This window comes from Ambystoma mexicanum, chromosome 10 (assembly GCF_040938575.1).
Source record: "Ambystoma mexicanum isolate Mex_15411 chromosome 10, UKY_AmexF1_1, whole genome shotgun sequence".
Classification (NCBI taxonomy): Eukaryota; Metazoa; Chordata; class Amphibia; order Caudata; family Ambystomatidae; genus Ambystoma; species Ambystoma mexicanum.
In genome coordinates, this window is record NC_090932.1 from 931,748,514 (window position 1) to 931,767,836 (window position 19,323).

The window sequence follows — 19,323 nt, forward strand, 5'->3', positions numbered from 1 at the left end:
TGACTTTGCGATGCAGATAAAAAACACTACTGAAAACAGAGAAGAATGATGAAAAAAGAATTGGGAGCCCTTCATCAGACTATGCTGGAGTACTTGGCTCCCAAGTCTCAGATTTAAATGGCCCACTGTCCCCTCTTGCCTCAACCGGCTGAATTCACTTGTGCCCTCACCCTATGCCCCTTATATACGTTCAGAGGAAAAGAATCGTGGTCTTTGTTCTCAGGTGAGAATTGGGATCTGGCGGAAATTTATGAGCACATCATCTGGACGCAAAAAGAGCTGTCGAACCAGTGCAGATGAGCTGCATCACGCTAAGCATAGAGCGCCTTACTTTCTCCCACAGCAGGCCCTTCCCTTCTTTAATTACCCAACTGCAGTACAATCCACGCCTTCATCTATCAATAGCCACACTGATTAGTTTCTGGGAAACTGTAACAGCTTGGCTCTTTGCCCAGGACCACTCTTAACCATCTGCATGGGATAATCATATCAAATTCAACAGTATTTTCTACTTGCTTATTTATCATTGGAGCCTGCAATCAGCGCACTGTCTAGTGCGCACATTTGTTTGACAGATGTTGGTCTTCCTAAGGGTTCACACATGTGTCCTACACATGTGCTGAATAGTTTTGTTAAATGACCATGTGAGTGGTTAATAGTTCATGCATTAATGTATGATGCATGATCATTGGGCCTGATTTGTGCCAATATATGCATTGCAGACTCTTTATTTTGCTCAATAGGACAAACATGCACACATGCACACCCCAAGTATGTTAATTAAGGTTAACCATAGGCCAAAGGTCCTCTTTTCAGAGTGCAAATGGTCACGGTTCTGATTTGGGCAGGCATGATATGGCTACAATACAAATAGACAGGTACCTGTCTTGGTATCTATCTGATGGGTATTTAAAGGCTTATATCAAAATGAGCCACAATGTAAAATGAATGGAATTGTGAGGGGAGAGCTCGATGAGAATTAATGAGTTATTCCATGTTGGGCTGTAAACTCCAAAACAGACTTTTCACTGCGAGGAATGTCAATCGGTTGCTGAAGAGAGCCCCCCTCACACCTCCCCCACACGTGTGCCATGCTAGCATTCAAAAGTAATATTCCTCTGCTTGCCTTAGTTAGATTCCTGTTTTGGGGAACAAAGAGGTAAGACACGCTTGCGTGTGGTGCGCATGTATATTTGGCCCCAACACCCTTTTTTCTGCAACATTTGCATTTTGTATTTGCATTTTATTTGTAGTTATATAGCGCCTAACGCTGCACAAAGAAACAATGACGCTACAATAAAATGTGGTAAATCAGGGTACATGCAAAATTAAAGAGTAGAACTGAGGGGATTCTTAATTCAAGCCTCAAAAAGAGGGAAGGAAGAGAGCGAGCAGAGTGAGAGAGGGACAGATTTCCGTTATTTAGGAGCTAGAAGAGAGAGAAATGGAGGTGCGAGGAAACACAGGCAGGGCGAGGCTCAGGTAACAGAGAAAGACAGGGTGAAAAGCCTTGGCGTGGCGTTGCAGCTCCAACATTTATGCCGACTTGAGCCATTTTAACTGACCTAATTCTCAAAAGCTTTTGTGGCACAAATTAAGCGATTGACTAGTGCTTTATTTCAATTTGATCCATAAAAACGCGCATTGAAATGTCCTCATCATTTTTTACCATTTCTTATTTTGTAAGTGGGACATGAGCGCTAGGAACATTTGGGCCGAGGTTTTTCTTTAGAGTGCAACGTGCTGAAGGGGGCCTAGGTGAGCATTATCAAGGCCAAACCAAAGGCCAATGAAAAGATTCATTGCGTATATTATGTTATGTCAGAAATACTTGCATTTGTCATGTACGCTAAACTACACACACATTCCTCTCTGAAGTAAGGTATTAGACCAGGTGATCAGATGTAATGTTTGTGTATAATATGTGCAAAGATTATGTGTGTTCATTTAATAAAGGTGGTTGTGTCTCTGTATGAATATTGTGATCTCAATTGTCCTCTAATGCTTGGAAACATGTGGTAAGAGATTGCCACCTATTACTAGATCCGAATATATATACTGGGTATGACATTTTAGTCATATGTCCATGGTACATATACACCCATTTTATAAAGAATATGCTGACTGGTAGGATAATATAAATAAAACATTACAAGCCACTAAGCAAGAATAGGCAAGGCCCACGTGCAGACTCCTTCCAAGTTCATAACATCTTGGGGACTTTTATGAATGTCTTTACTAGTCATGTTTTGCTTTCATATTTCAGTGATACTTGTTGGTAATGGGCATCCAATCGCTTTCCTTGCCCTCACGCCCTCTTGCAATGCTTCTAAGAGTTGTAGAAATACTCAGAGCCTCATTAAAAGTATGGTGGTATGGTAAAAATCAGAGGTAACTCCATTACCACTGCATTACCACACCACCATGCTATAGGTTTGGACTGAGGTGGAGGAAAAACCTCCAGCAAAATGCTGGAGGTAATTCTCCTGCCTTTCTGCCAAAAAATCAGCAAAACAGGCAGAATTACTTCTGGAGTAATTAACACAGGTGGTCATTTCTTCTAAATCCCCATGGAGTCTTAAATTGGGACTAACACCACCATACCACTACTTGTGATGTGACTGTAATTCCGCTCGACCCGGTGGTGGTAATGCTAAATGTGTTTGGCGGTTTTCTGGTGGATTTACCACCGGAATACCGCCAAACCTGCAATACTCAACCATTTTTCAGTGTTTTTGAGTGAGGAGAAGGCACCTAGAATACATTTTGGACATACAATTGACTTCCAATGAGGGCTTGTCCACAAATCAAACCCCACAAATTGTCTCATGTAGGGTAGTACATTGCATTCTAACTGGTCAATTAACTAAAGTGATCAACAGTCTGTGTTGGACGAGCTGAAAATGATACATGATCAACATGATATGGATATAGAAACAATTAAAATACCACATTTAGAAGTGATACTTCTGATTGTGTGTACATGCACTTAGAAGAAAGCACACATGCAAAGAGTACTCCTACTCTATTAAGAAAGTTGGATGCATGATTTCAAGTTTCTTTTTGCATATTATCAAGCAAGGATTTGACAAAGGGTCCGTCACTATGTCACCTGAGGTCTTTTCTGAAGAAAGGCCAAACACAAAGACAATGTGGAGCAAGACAAAAGGAGATTGAGGGAGAAATATGACAATGCAACTCCACCACCCATACCCCTCAAGATTAAAAGAGCATAACCTACTCAACGTGAAACAAAGAGTCTCAGTAGAGGGCTAATATTTCTTACAAGAAAATGTCTGATGTAATTGAAAGTTAAATTGGTTCATCAGAAATCACAATAATTTTTGGTTGAAGCACACATTTCGTTCATTGAACAACCTGAGATGCTTGAAAAAAAAGTACCGTACATTCTTTTTTGTAAGCCTGTCCAATCATAAGTAGAACCAATCCACTGTGAAATGAAAGCCCTAATTGAGCAACTTAAAGAAAACCTTTAAGAGGTTATAAATCACTTCAGTCCAATAATTCTAGAATGTATGATAATGAAGCAACAGAAATATATATAAGTGAGGCACAAAGTGAACTGTGTTATGCAGATATGTGTGAGCAATAAACAGCGACCTGACTCGGCATGCCGAAATCTGGCAGATTGGATACCAAACGGAGAAATGTCAGTAAAGTGGATTAGCAAGATCAGCAAAACTTTTTTAACAATATAACTTCCACGAAATCTAGTTCTTTACTTAGTCTACGGGGTTCAACAGTACTCATATTTGTTTCAATAACTATCTATATGGACCATTTTATGAAACCAATATTATTTCTACTACCATTAATGAACAGAAAACTGGCAAATTTATTAGAAATATAGCAATGTGGTAAGACTTACATGAATACTGTGAACTGGTTACAATGGGTGCACGAAGTTTGCATACCAACGTACTGCAATATTTTTGTATTTTTGTATTTGTTTAATATTTATAATGCGCACCTCACCCTGAGGTAACTGGGCGCTGGAAGGCTTAACATGTTACAAAAAATACATACATAGGTAAACACAGTTAGGGCGACCAAGGTTACAGGTAGGTCTGAGGTAACTGGGCGCTGGTAGGCTTAACATGTTACAAAAAGTACATACATAGGTAAACACAGTTGGGGCGACCAAGGTTACATGTAGGTCTGAGGTAACTGGGCGCTGGTAGGCTTAACATGTTACAAAAAGTACATATATAGGTAAACACAGTTGGGACGACCAAGGTTACAGGTAGGTATGAGGTAACTGGGCGCTGGTAGGCTTAACATGTTACAAAAAGTACATACATAGGTAAACACAGTTGGGACGACCAAGGTTACAGGTAGGTATGAGTTAACTGGGCGCTGGTAGGCTTAACATGTTACAAAAAGTACATACATAGGTAAACACAGTTGGGACGACCAAGGTTACAGGTAGGTCTGAGGTAACTGGGCGCTGGTAGGCTTAAGATGTTACAAAAAGTACATACATAGGTAAACACAGTTGGGTCGACCAAGGTTACAGGTAGGTCTGAGGTAACTGGGCGCTGGTAGGCTTAACATGTTACAAAAAGTACATACATAGGTAAACACAGTTGGGACGACCAAGGTCACAGGTAGGTCTGAGGTAACTGGGCGCTGATAGGCTTAAGATGTTACAAAAAGTACATACATAGGTAAACACAGTTGGGACGACCAAAGGTTACAGGTAGGTCTGGTACAATAAATAAGAAATTAGGTGATAGTATGACAACAACAAAAAATAACATATGATCATAGCTAAAGACGGCATGAAAATGAGAGACGGATATGTACGTTTATAAGAGATTACACCGATTTTTCGAGAGGCTATACAAAGTCAGAACACATTTGGAGTACATAACAATTTGTTGGTACTATTTTGGAGTCTTTTGTTATACTACACCTACTTCCGCCTAGCAAACAAGTCGTCAGACAATGTGGAAAAACCGTGATCTGTTTGAACCTTGTACTTAGGTATACGAAAATATTCACTGATTATGAGGCAAAATGTGCACAATGCATACATTTATCAAAATTCACTATTGATAATGTTATAACGTTGACATTGGTTTTTAATTTAGAGGTTATGTTATATGTTAACAAGGTACATACCACTTTTAAATTCACCATGAAAGGGGGTATCACAATATTGATTTTGGAAATTGTAGTCCAATTTAAGTATTGCAGATCTATGTTTGACATTTTCAGGCAATTTACTGATTGAAAAAGCAGTCTGCACTAAATATCTTCCAAATTTAAAACAAGGTTTCCATAAGTCAATATTGTGTTATTGTTGAGGAAGAACTATATGAATGGAAAAGCCAAATACCTGGCCAGTAAGGAAGGATAGGCCGAGTGTTGCCTATTGAAATGTTAAAGAAAGTGCAAATCTTGGAGATGATAAACTTGTTGAGAACAAGAAATGAGTGCACAGCATTGTGTCCTTAAGATAAAATATTCTCCATAATCCATTGCAGCGAAGAAGACTTCAAAATACTGGCCTGCATTCTCATAGGATGATGATCTGTTCATTATTTGCTTTATTTTAACACTCGTAATAAAAATGCAACACACAATGCAATTCAATTCCACATATTTTTATTTTATTTATTTATTGGTTATTTGTAATGCACCTATACAGTAAAATAGTGTTTCAAGGCGCATCAAGGCAAGGAGGGGAAAAGGAGGACGAAAACAAAACAAACAATTCTTATGAGGCCTTGAGACATTCCGAACGTGCAAGTGTAATAACATGCAAAGAAGGGGAGAGGGGGAGAGAGGGAGGAGGGCAGCGAGGTGAGGAGACGCACAGGACACAAGACAAAAAACAAACAAAAAACGATCTTACTAGGCCTTATGACAATTTCGGATTGTGCAAGTGCTATAAAATTTAAAGAAAGGGGGGGGGCAGTGAGGGTAGGGGATGCAAATGGTTGAGGAACCTAGACAAAAAGCAAACAAAAGAAATCTTACTAGGCCTTGCGACAATTAGGATCATGCAAGTGCTGTTAACATGAAAAGCAGGGGGGAGGGGGAGGTGACAAGATAGTAAATTAATTCTGGAAAAGCCACTCCTCATGGTACAGGCATCAGGCGAGCAGATACAGGAGTGACTAAAAATTGGTAACTGCAAGTTGGCAGGACTGCATGGAGCCAGGGTAAGCCACAGTTATTCGGGCAAGCAGGAGGGCAGCGAGAGGGGGCAATGTAGGAATATCACAAGTAAAGTTGTAGCTAAGGCATAGGACAATGAAGCACAGAATGGTAAAGTACAATTGATTGTAGGTGAAGGCAAAACAGTAGAGTGCAAAATAAATGTCCGGATTATGAGCAAAAGTCAAGTTGTTGGAAGTGCAGCAATTTCTGTATGGGCATCGCCCACGGGATGTGAGCAGAACGAAGGAGCAGGTCACCAGAGGTAAGGTCCAGGGAGGTTGGTTGAAGGGAGTGAGGTGAATATGGGAAGGCAGTCATAAGCAGAGTCATGGCGGAAGAGGTAGCCAGTGGCGGGAGAGAATGAGATCGGGAAGAAGGAGGAGGGAGGGAGAGAGTTGTGTGGTTGATGCAGGAGCAAAGGGCCACGAGCAGCGATGAAGCTTACCAATAGTGCAGTGAGAGGCATACTAGAATCGATGACACACTGGTAAAGGAAGTTTTTTCCAGCAGGGGTAAAGAAGGCAAGGCTCAGAGGAAAGGAGAGTGGCAATAGGTATGGACGGACCATCCATCCATGGGGTCTCCAGCAGGCAGCCTGCCCTGCGCAGACAGGCGCAGTCAGGCTCGTGCAATGAGCCTTGGCCCGTTCCTTCGCAATGGCCAGCTTCGTCAGCTGGCTTGGAGGCTGGTCACATCTTGAAAAAGCCGCCAATCAGGACATATGTGGGCCAGCAGCACAGCCAATGAAGCTGGTTGCCGGCAGGCATTGTTGGAAGGCCGGTGGTGGGATCTGCCATCTATAAATGCTGCAAGGCCCCTGTCTTGTGGTGTGTTGCGGGTCTTTCTGCTGCTGAAGGGGTCTCCCAGGCCAGATGGTGCTGGGCCTGGGACCTCACCTCACAGCATACAACAGCTGCAGACAGGCTGGTGCAATGAACCTTAGTCCGTGCCTTTGCCATGGGCCGGCTTCGCCAGTTGGCTTGGAGGCTGGTCACATCTTGAAAAAGCAGCCAATCAGGACGAATGAGGGCCAGCAGCACAGCCAATGAAGCTGGTTGCCGGCAGGCATTGTTGGAAGGCCGGTGGTGGGATCCGCCATCTATAAATGCTGCAAGGCCCCTGTCTTGTGGTGTGTTGCGGGTCTTTCTGCTGCTGAAGGGGTCTCCCAGGCCAGATGGTGCTGGACCTGGGACCTCACCTCACAGCATACAACAGACGCAGACAGGCTGGTGCAATGAACCTTAGTCCTTGCCTTTGCCATGGGCCGGCTTCGCCAGTTGGCTTGGAGGCTGGTCACATCTTGAGAAAGCAGCCAATCAGGACGCATGTAGGCCTGCACCACAGTCAATGAAGCTGGTTGCCGTCAGGCATAGTTGGAAGGCCGGTGGTGCGGCTGCCACCTTTAAATGTTGAGAGGCTCCTGCCTAGTGGTGTGTTGCGGGACTTTCTGCTGCTGACGGGGTCTCCCAGGCCAGATGGAGCAGGGCCTGGGATCTCACCTCAAAGAATACAACAGGCACAGATTGGTGCAAAAAAAGACAATGCTTGGAGTAATTCTAAAACACAGAACTATTAAGCAAGTTCACTTCAATAATAGATTTGCGACAACATCATGACCTCAAAGGTCACTTTTAACTGATTCTGATGAATGCTTATGGACATGGCAGAAATTTACATTTTCTTCTGGCTGAGATGTATGTAAAAAACACATTCGAGAGCCACTTACCTGTGTCTAATGTGACTACATTGAAATCATGTAATAATACGCGCTGCCTTGTCGCATCCTTTCACCTGAGTTCGAATTCTCTTGATTGATATCTTTATGTGCAAATCTTATTTTGTGGTAGAAAACTGCCAGTGCACATTAGTGTCTATTTGAGAAACCATCCACAAAATAAAGGTTCATATTGACGACTACAAGAGTACCATTAATAGTAATAATACGAATACTAATAATACTAATAATACATCATCTGTATTAGGGCATTTTAATTTGCATGCACACACACTTGCATAGCTGAGTTCAATGGCAGCAGGGAAAGTCTAAAAGTACCTATTGCAAGGGGGTATCATTGTCATGTTAAACGACAGGAAACATTTTAGGGTAATACAATGGCATGTTAAACACCTTTGGCCTTCAAGCAACAATGTAACTAAAGTTTATTGTGAACTATGTGTTAGTTACAAGCGGGTGCTCTTGTATAGAGGACCTCGTTCCGCGTCATGAGCAGTTCGTAATCAAAGATATAAGATGGAGAGACCATTAGTATCCTTCTTAATCCATGAAAATATAAGGAGTAGGAAGATGCTGTGCGATTTATGTTGCGATGAAATGCAGGTCGACGTTGGAACGTCATTATTTATCTTCTGTGTCCGATATGTGGGTATCATCTGCCATGCATGCAGGCATACATAGCAATCAACAAACAATAAGCCAACTCAATATTTGTGAAAAGAGTAGCAGGAAAGCATGCTACATACATCAATAACAGTAACAATAATTATAATTTGTTATCTGATAATAGGGACTATGCCTTTGATGAAGGGTTTCGCCAAGAACATTTAGTTGAAGTCGTCTAACACGCCAGTGATTTGTGAGATACAAATAAATGTGAATTAACGTTAGCAAATGCTTGAGACTTGTTACTGCTACAACTGGCCTTCTTTTGGTTTTAAACCTATATGATCGCAGAAATCGCCCATTCATTTATGATGATGTGCCTGGCCGTATTAGAATCATTCAATAATCATTTAGTTGAACATTTCTAAAAGCAACAGTGCGTAGACTAAAATTATTGAAAGTCGTATGTGCTTGCTGACATGCATGTTGGTAATATTTGGAGCAGGTGTGTGTTTGTACTGTGATTTTCACTTGTCCACTTATCCCATATCCTCAAAGCAGTTCCATGTAATAATGTCCCCGCAAAAATGTCTCCTGACAAAAAAGTCAGACATTGTTATTGACCCATACATTTATTTATTTTTTACAAGGGGAGCAGGGGACATCCCCTCAACCTGTCCCTTTACATAATGTCAGCATATATAATGTCGCCAATGGCTTTTCCTGGCAACATTATGTACGGGGACATTATGTATGGGGACATTATGTACGGGGACATTATTACCTGATACTCTCACAGCACCCTCTCTTCTATCTTCATGGAAAAATGATACCTTTGTGGAAAGGGGTTACATTATCATAGGGTGACCAGATTTCCAAAACGAAAAAACCGGGACGACCAACAACATAAAAGAGCGACTACCCCATCGCAGCCCACCAATTACCACCCCTCCCCCAAATGCCCCCACAACCACCACCCAATCATATTTCCAGCACTTCTCCTTTCCATAAACTGTATATGATCTAATTTGTGCAGTTTTGTATGTGAATCTTGCCATGTTAATTCAAAACAAGCGTTTTCTCTAATTGATATTACATGGCTTGCTGTACAATCATTTCCAAGCCAGTCTCTGTAGCACAGTCATTAAGTGTTGTGATTTGTACCTGAAAGGTTGGGGGTTCGAGCCAATTCTCCAACTTCAAAATTCCGAAAGTGTTGTGAAAAATGACTTAATTACCGTAGGGCATGAGGGTAATGTCCCCGGACTGTCCTGGGAAAACCAAGACGCCTGATCATCTTACATTATCACTTAAGACGAATGCAGCACTCTTTCGTGTTTTTGATAAGTGTTTGACTTATGCTATCTGTGCTATGCTCTGCTTGACTTTGAAATTCTGTGCTTTCTTACATTTGGTATGCAGCAGTATGTTACGTTATGCTACAACTTGTCATGTTAACCTTTGAGGGGCTGTTATGCAATCCTAATCTCTTAGGATCTTTGTGTTTTGTTCCTAAATGCATATTTTGGCTATGGTATGGTACCCTATGCCACTCGAGCTATCCTCTGCCCAGCTTTGAAATGCTATGCTTTCTTAGCTTTGGTGTGCTATGCTGTGTTATGGTACACCTTGTCATATTAAGATTCTGGAGCATGTTATGCAATGCTGGTCTGCTTTGATGTATGTGTTTCTTTTTCCAAATACATCTTTACTGAAAATGTGAAAATAAAGTAATGCTTTTTAATGTTCAACTTCCTTGTTGCAATTATGGGGGCGTGGCATCTACACTGAACCCTTTTCCTCCATGGTGGTTTTCCTTTTTTTATTTCTCCCTTCCCAAATCTGATCTTGTAACTGAACTGCATGTTTCACTTTTCAGATAGTTGTGCTCCGTTTCACTCCCAGTTGTTCCTCTTTATCTAGTCCTTTAAACCCAATCCTTGATTTATTTGGACAAAAGCTGGTCTTGTTATACTAGATGATTATGTTGAATGCTCCTGCATTTTTTCAACACGCCCATGCTAACAATGACACCCAGCCATTGCAGAAAGCCCCAAATCTTGGCCACCACTAGGCCAAAGACATACTCAGGTCACTCTGATGTCACACACAAAAGGGTGGCAGACTTCACCTGGTCCATTACCATGCTTGCCGCAATCCCCATCTGCACAGTGGATGTAGCTGGACATATGCCGGTGTACTTTAACCCACGCATATGCCGAAGCCAGGCGTGCTAGACTAAATGTGGCTTTGAAAGCAGACCGTGCACGAATAAGAGTCGCAGGGCAGATGGCGGATGCCAGGATGCACCCGGGCATCTCAAGCTCTTTGAACCCCACAGCTTTTCCCCCGTGCATAGGACGGTTTACTCTGGGCACACACAGCTGTGCATGGGCATTTGAGGCTTATCCTCAGCATATGGAGCAGTGTCTAGCACATCATTGTGGGTAAGCGCACGCATAAGAGTGTGAAGCAGTATTTCTCTGTCTGATGGCTTAGTAAATCAGGGCAGTTCATGAAAAACAGCAGCCAATGTTTGGAAACATTTAGTACAAATGAAAAGCTGGCATTAGGGGCTCACATCAGTCTTTCCGAATAATTGTAAGCTTTTCTGTGACAAAAGAAAATACATCATAAGATCCAGAATTCAGGTATTTTCAGAAAATTGCATGATGGCGTTTAGGGGACAATATGAGTTTGCACGCTGAAAGACATAAGCTAGCATTTATGAATTGAAAAAGAAGCTGATTCTTGAGAACAATTCATTGCTTTACTAATAATTGGAAGCTTGTGTTTGGGGCGAACATTAGTGTTTTTTCCAGAACATGTTGCGTTTCAAGCTGATATTTGAGTATTCATATGTATTGGTTTGGAGACACGTGTTGATAACACAGAATCCTTTTGTTGGTGCCCGCGGACACGTCTGGCCACTTAGGGGATTGTGCCTTGATTCACGTCATTGCATTTTAGGATCAGTATTGATAGCTTTTTTAACCACTTAAGTGCCAGGCTATTATGCAAGTCTATGGGCCTCATCACAAGTTTGCCAGTCCAGTAACAACGGTGCCGGTAAGCTACTGGCACCCTTTTTACCGGACCGGCAAACTACGAGTTCTGCGAGCGGGTGTCTTTCTGACCTGGCGGGTGGACCGGCACCCGCGAGCAGACCTCGACGGATGTACCTGCACCATTCACCATCGGTGCATTCGGCCTCCCCATTCCCATTGAGTCCAATGGGACTCAAATGGGAATGGGGAGTAATAATTACCGGCAGCCAGCAATGGGGATTTACCGGGTACGCCGGGGCTGTAATGCCCTGATAATTCCCCATTACCAGGTGCCGGTAAATTCATGACTCCAGCAGCCGCCGTGCCGGTGTTTACCGGCACGGCTACAGCCAGGGTCATAATGACCCCCTATGCGAAAAGGACCAGCATACTCGTCCTTGGCACTTTTATCTTTAAAAACTGCCCTTCTGTCTGAGCTTTGGGACTCCAGGATGTTTACAACCCAATGGGCCGTGGAAGTTGTTAGAAACCACAAGCTGTGAGATAGCTTTATAATATCACTCTGTGTAATCTCTGAGGAGTAGCGCCGCTCTTTATGGACAGCGGTTCTGGGGTTCTGAGATCTGTAGGATTTATCAGAATGCAACTGGAATATGCAGCAAATGCGAGGAGCTGAAAGGGAGAGGTCCAGGCAGATGTGTTATACATTTTGAAAAATGATAGGCCATGTCAAATTACATGACCGTATATTTCATATTGACTTTGAGGCGCGTGCCTTTTTAGCGATTGCCATAGAAACTATTGCCATAGAAAATGTTGCTGTGATTGCAGAACGGCAGCTGAAAGAGCAGCCGCTTGAGCAGGGATCTCCCGCTCTCCCCTGACTTTGATGAGCCAAAGATAAAATGAACAGACTAAACAGCAAAAAAACAGATTGCACTTGCAGAAACGCCTATTCCAGAGAAACCTATGCAAATCCAACCCGCCTTAGACATGGAAGGAGAAGCGCCAAGCTCCACGGCCATTCATCCATTGCTTCTTAAGGTAGCTGAAGCTGATGGAGAGGTGGAGACCACGATCGGAGACCTGCCTTAAAGGTGACTCAGATGGAGGGGTGGGTGGCTCGAGCGGAGATGAGAACAGAGGAACTATCTGGAGAAATGACTGGAAGATTCAGCGCCTAAAGCGACTTGAAAGAAGCATTATCCAAACTACGTGCAGCACACACACAGCGGAACATTAGAAGCACGCATCTCAACTTAACGTTGCTGGGGGTGGGGAGGATATCGAGGAAGAGAAAGATACACCCCAACTGGTGATACAAAAACTCTCAGACTTATTTGGAAAAGGAGTGATCAAGCCTTCGGACTTGGATGTGGCATACAGAATGGGGAGAACAAATGAGAACAAACCAGGGCAAATCTATAATGCCATTGAATAGAATGAGCGGCAGAGAGAAATGGCTATGGTTAGAGAACAGGACAAATGATCACGGAGAGGAACACAGCTGGCTATTTTTCCTGACTTCCCAAAGGGGGCAGTTGAGTAAAGGAAAGCTTTTTTGGAGGTGAAATCACTAGCCAAGGATATGAAAATGAAAGTGCAATGCCCTTTATGAGTAGGCTGTACTCTTTTGCTTAACTACTCTACTGAACTACATCAGACACCAGCATACTTGTGGACAGTGATTGGAGGTTTAGGACTTAGTAGTCTTGACATTCACTGCATTCTCTTTTTAATTCATAGCGTGCATAACAAGGACTAGGGATTAAACACGGATATTGTTATAGATAAGTAAGACACTGATATTAATTTTGATAAGTACAGTGTTGTCCGCTGGGGAAAACAGACAAATAGGATTTAAGAGTCATGGAACACACGGCATCCTCTTTTAAATCAGATGCACAGATAAGCCATTCATACAGGCTGTGCAGCCGGGAGCATTTGGGTACGGGATTCTGCTGATAGTGTGTGCATTACAAGAGCTAGGCTCTTGGAGATTAGACATTGGTATTGATATCAATAAGTAAAAAGGAATGTTCGAGAGTGGCGGGGAAGGTTTTTATATGGAACGATCAGGCTTGTGGGGGGCTGTTTAAGGGGAAGCGGGTTTAATGTTGTTAGTTAAGCTCGTGTTTTATTAAATGATGTTTGAGTGGACACCTTCAGCTGTCACCGGTGCTGTAGCGAGGTAGGATCACATCACAGAGTATGGTCTCACACGTGGTTTCTTGGGGAAGCAGCAGCACAATATCACAAAAGGTTAAAAGCACAAAGCACTTGAAATTTGTTTCATGGCACGTTAATGCCCTAAACAATGTCATCAAGAGGTAAAAGGTTTCAACAGATTTGTATAAACTGGGCGCTAATGTGGTCATGCCATTAGAGTCACACCTAACCATGGAGGAATCTGATTAATTGTGTCGGGTAAGGTGTTTGCATCAACTCATAATTTTAATACGTAAAAACACTCCTGCAAATGTTACCTCTAAGAGTTTAAGACAAAGAGGGAAGGATGATTTTGGTAAGACTCCAAATGCAAACTAGTATGTGTACCTTCAATTAATAGCAGATGTTCTTTTATGAGTTATCACAATTCTGTGCTATATACGCCGATGGCAACCTAGTGTTAGGTGAGGATTTAAATGAGGTCCTTGATCCCCTATTGGTCAGGAGTGGCACTGTAGGGCTCTTGCAGATCTGATTAATGAATTCACGCTCTCAAACCTATTGAGGCAAAAAAATCCAAGAGCAAGGGTTTGTAGTTTTTACTCATGGGTCAATGATGTCTATTCCAGGATGGATTTCATATTGACATCAGTGGGTGCAACAACGTTGCTCACATAGCGAGATAGGGACCAAACACATTTCTGCTCATGCACCAATTAGTATGGATGTGGCCTTGAATTTTCCATCACAGTAAATCTTCTCCTTGCAAAATGAACACACGCTTATTGGACAATCATGAGATCCGTGAAAAAATAATTAAAGAAGCAACTTTTTTTAATGAAAACAAACAAAAATGGAGAGGTGGATAAGAGAACAGTTTGGGAAGCATTTAAATGTTACAGGCGTGGCCCCCTCTTAGGCCTCTCAAGCAAGACACAAGGAACATATAGGACTGGAAATAGTGAGGCTGAAAAACAATCACATATCTGGAGCAGGCAATATACTTTGCAAAAGTGAGGTAACTAGGCGAGAAATAGTTAACAAAAATTCAATAAGCTGATGCGCTCGGAATCTGAATTTGCTCTATTTAGGACATGATTCAACTACTATGAAGACTGTGAAAAATGCAGCCGACTCTTACCCACATCACCTGAGAATACTGAAAGGGGAAAGAGCCATCTGTGCCATTAGAACGGAGGATGGGGACATTTCACATAAGTCACAACATATGAATAGAGAATTCAGGAACTTCTACGAGAAACTATGTACAAGGGGTGATAGATGAAAGTAAAATTACTCAATGTTTTGATGAGCTAACCTAGCCAAGCTAAGCTTGCCTAAACTTTCACCTACATTAAAGCTTAGCACCACTTCAGTTAGTTCTTGCATTGTCAATTCTTGCTCCAAATCCTTCTGCTCAATATACCCTTTTTACCTGCTTATTTGATGTAACCCCCTGTACTATGGGGCGTGGCTCTGCCCAAGCATGCTTCCTTAATGCGACATTCTGCGCTTAATGTAACTAGCACTGTGATAGCTCAGGGTTTGGCACTGACATAAATGTTAAAATAAATAAATAATAACTAAATAGCATTTGCTTGTTCCACTCTGCGCGGCACTTCCTCCCCTTGTACTTCTTGTTACTGCACTTGCACAAAATCCAAATTGTCACAAGGCCTAGTGGGACTGTTTGTGTTTGTTTAATCTTCATCCCTGTACTTCTTGTACTTGTACTTCTTGAAAGGCTACAAAACAACCACTAATAGCCTTGCACTTGTCAACGCTGTCCAGCAAGCTTGGATGATCTGCAAATGATCAGTATTTGTTGCCTACATCGAGTTTAGTGCTGGTTCAACACCATCGATAGGCACAGGCTGGGGCTGAAGTTGAGTAGTTGGCACATACCTCAGGGTCTACTGAAGATGATTGTCCAACCCCTCAACAACACCAGAGTCCAAGTACGGTTGGACCAGTTGGGCTCCATGACGAGTTGGATTGCCACACACAAGGATCTTAAGCAGGAGTGCATTCTTGCACCCATGCTGTTTAATCTGTAACTAGCAGACCTTCGGGAGCTAATGAGAACTCCAATTCCTTGCCGCCCAAGTTTGGCGACTCACACTAACCGTGGTTGGTTTATGCAGATGACCTGGCCCTGTTTGACCTCAACCCTCATGGCTTGCAGGAAACATTGAATCTGCTTAATGCTTATTCTGCCCTTGACTCGCTAATAATGGACACCTTCAATATGAAAATGATGGTCTTTACACCCAGGTACAAAACATTGAAATATATTCTCAATATACCCTTAACGGGGAGGGGATTGAAATTGTCCCCACTTACAAATATCTGGGAATCCGGCTCGATGCTCAACTTAGCAACACCATCCATGTGGAACAGCTACAGGTGCAGTTGATCATTTGCATTTACGGGAGGAGGCTCCTCTGTGGGGATCTTGATGAAGCTGTACATGGTTAAGATGCTCTCGATTATGCTTTATGGGGTGGAGATATGGGCTCTGGGGAGGCTTCCTGCCATGTCCATATGTGAACACACTACACCGTGAGACTCCATACACTACCAATGTACACCTCGGTTGAGGCCGTCTAGTTGGAGTTTGGCATTTATCCTATAAAGGCCAAAGTGAATTTGAGCTGCCTCTGAACATATTGGAGGCTAGTTAATGCACCTGCTGGTTCACTTACTGGGCTATTGTATGCTAACCTCATGTCCAGAAGTAGCCTAGTGAATAAAAATTACATTGCCCAAATTAAAAGGACTGCAGAAAATTGACGGAAACAGTCCGGTGTGGATCCGATGTTTTTGACCCTCCCAAGTTTTAAGAAGGCCATGAAGAAACAACTGTTTTCACAGGGAAGGGAACAAAAGGCGGTGGGCCTTGCATCAAAATCATCTACTGCACTGTTTCATATATATATATATATATATATATATATATATATATATATATATATATATATATATATATATATATATATATATATATATATATCAGCGCTTGGACTGGTGAACCGAGCTACATACATCAATGCCTAGGGAACTATTGCGCTTGGGAGTAACACATTTTACATTTTGAGGACTCGAGAAATCACAGAGGATTGGCAAAAAAGCCTTCAAAACAAGAGGGTATGTTGAGTGTGTGGTGGCCTCGGCATCTCATGAGCTGCCTTGTACCATTGCCCGCCCTCTTCCTCAACTGAGCATGGTGATATGAGCCTAGATCCTAAAGTTGGATGCCCTGGCTTTGTTGTCCAGTGTTTCTGCTTTATATGTTTCCGATACTCTGAGTTTTAGACAATATCAATATTTCCAAAACTGACACTTTTTGGGGGGTGTACTTGCAGAGGTGTATCATACTGTTGCCTGTCTTGAGCAAAGAACGACAGCAGAAAAGGAGTGTGATGCTGAGATGATGGAGCACTTGTCGGACCTGCCGGTGCAGGCCTATGTTCATCAACTAGCTCGGCCTTATTTATTACCTAAAGCAGAAGGAGAACAGGGGAATGAGATAATAAAATCTAAAGTGTTGCATAGGTAGACCCAGAGCCGTCATGAGGGAGGGGCAGGTGGGGCAAACTGCCCCAGGCCTCAAGCTCAGGGGGGCCTCGTGCAGGTCACAGTGTCATGAGAATAGCTCAGCTGAGGTGTGTATGTGCTGCCATTGATTTGCTGCTGGCTGCAGCGCCAGCCTGCAGGCATCAGAGATGCACAACAATGACAACATTTGCTTGTGAGAAGTGCGGATATGAAGGATGCACCAGAAATGTGCACAATGTGTCATATGTGCTGTCAGATGCGCTGTTGCTTTGTGAGTCTTGCCCGGCATTTGGTGCTGTGCAGCCCACCGTGCATCTTTGTAAACAAAAATGTTTAATACATGCCTCATTAGGAGAGGCGCGATCAGGCACATACATCGCTGCATACTTGTGCATTTCACTGAGATGCACATGTGTTTGTGAACCTGCCCCAATGTCTTCTGTTGTGTACATCAGTTTGGTGAATGCATTTTATAAATATAATTGAATACATAATTATCATACATCACATTTCTGCATGCAGGGACCAGTAGACAGAGTTGACAAAAGAAATATTGACGGTTGTCATCCGTTTTGGTTTGGCTTTCTATTTCTGCTTATAGCAAAACAAAAGGGAGGTTTTAAATAGATCTTAACCTCTGTCATTGCTCTAGAAAAAAAGGAAAAAAAACGGAGCATTGTTCTTTAGCCTGCCAAGCCATTACAGAAAGGGGAAAGACCATATGCAAATCAGGCTTGGACCCACCCCAAGAAAAGGCTTCAACCCAAGATTATTTTTGGGTTGAAGAAGTTGAGCATAAAATATCACTGCACTGTGAGACAAATACAGCTTTCTGCATCTGGAGTCCTGCACACTTTGATGCCTGCCATGTGCTGTAAGCCATTAAACTAGCGAACAGTTGGGTTGTAGTATTTGAATACATTGTATGTGTTATATATGGAGCATTTCTAGAGTCAGGTTTTATTTAAATAACAGAATGATATAGTACCATAAGCTCTGAAGTGAATCACGGAGCTGCAGATAGGACACAGTGTGATTAAATGATTGGCCCGGGATCACACACTTTGGTTAAATGGTGAAACCGGGATGTGGACAATTTAAGCAACTGAGCACATCTTCCTAGGTTTAGTTGATATAGATATTTATTTCTAATAAGCGCTTGAATATAATGCATTCACTTCTTTTAACAGTGCCAAATGCTTTGCTGTGACAGGTGCGTCTTGTCTATGACAATGCTCTGTATTTAGGGCTCCCCTTTTCAGGTCTCTCCCAAATGCAACCTTTTCACAACTCACCTGCTAGACTTATTGCAGGCCTGAATAAACATGGCTGCATTAACCCAATTCATACTAAATTACATTGGCTTGAAGAGGTTTTCTCTGTCTTTTGGAGCAATGTTTGTAATGGAGGCCCTGGAGGAAAGCACAGTGTTTTGGTGACCTGCCATATACATTGCTATGGCACACGTGGAGACTGTGCAGTGGCTGCATATGTAGGATTTTTAAAAGTATTGTGCAACATTCGACGATTGAAGGAGGAACATTGAATGAGGGGAACACGGTACACCTGTCTCCCAGGCAGGGCCGTCTCAAGGGTAGGACTCGGGCAAATAATTGTCTTGGGCACCAATGGAAAAGTGGCCATGGTCGTAAATGCCAGTTCATTCCTTTTTTGACAAACTGTTTGAACAGTACCCCAAGGGGGAGTTTTTCAAGTTCTTCCATAAATAAACTCAAGTAGAGATTTCTCGCTCCACTTATTAACTGTGCCAAAAGATGATGGGGCCTCACCACATTTTTTGCCCCGGGCCCCACCTCACCTTGTGACAGCCCTGGGTAGACCTCGTTTACTAGGCAAGATAACACACATTGGGCCTCATTCCGAGTATGGCGTTAAGGGATAGCGGCCACCGGTAACGAGACCGGTGGCGGTGATCCCTTACCGCCATACTCTGAGTTCCCTTTGCGCCCTCGCCCTTAACGCCTGCTTTGAGCAGGTGTTAAAGTCTAGGGCGCAAAGGGGCCTCCAAGCCAATAACGGTGACCATAATGAACGGTC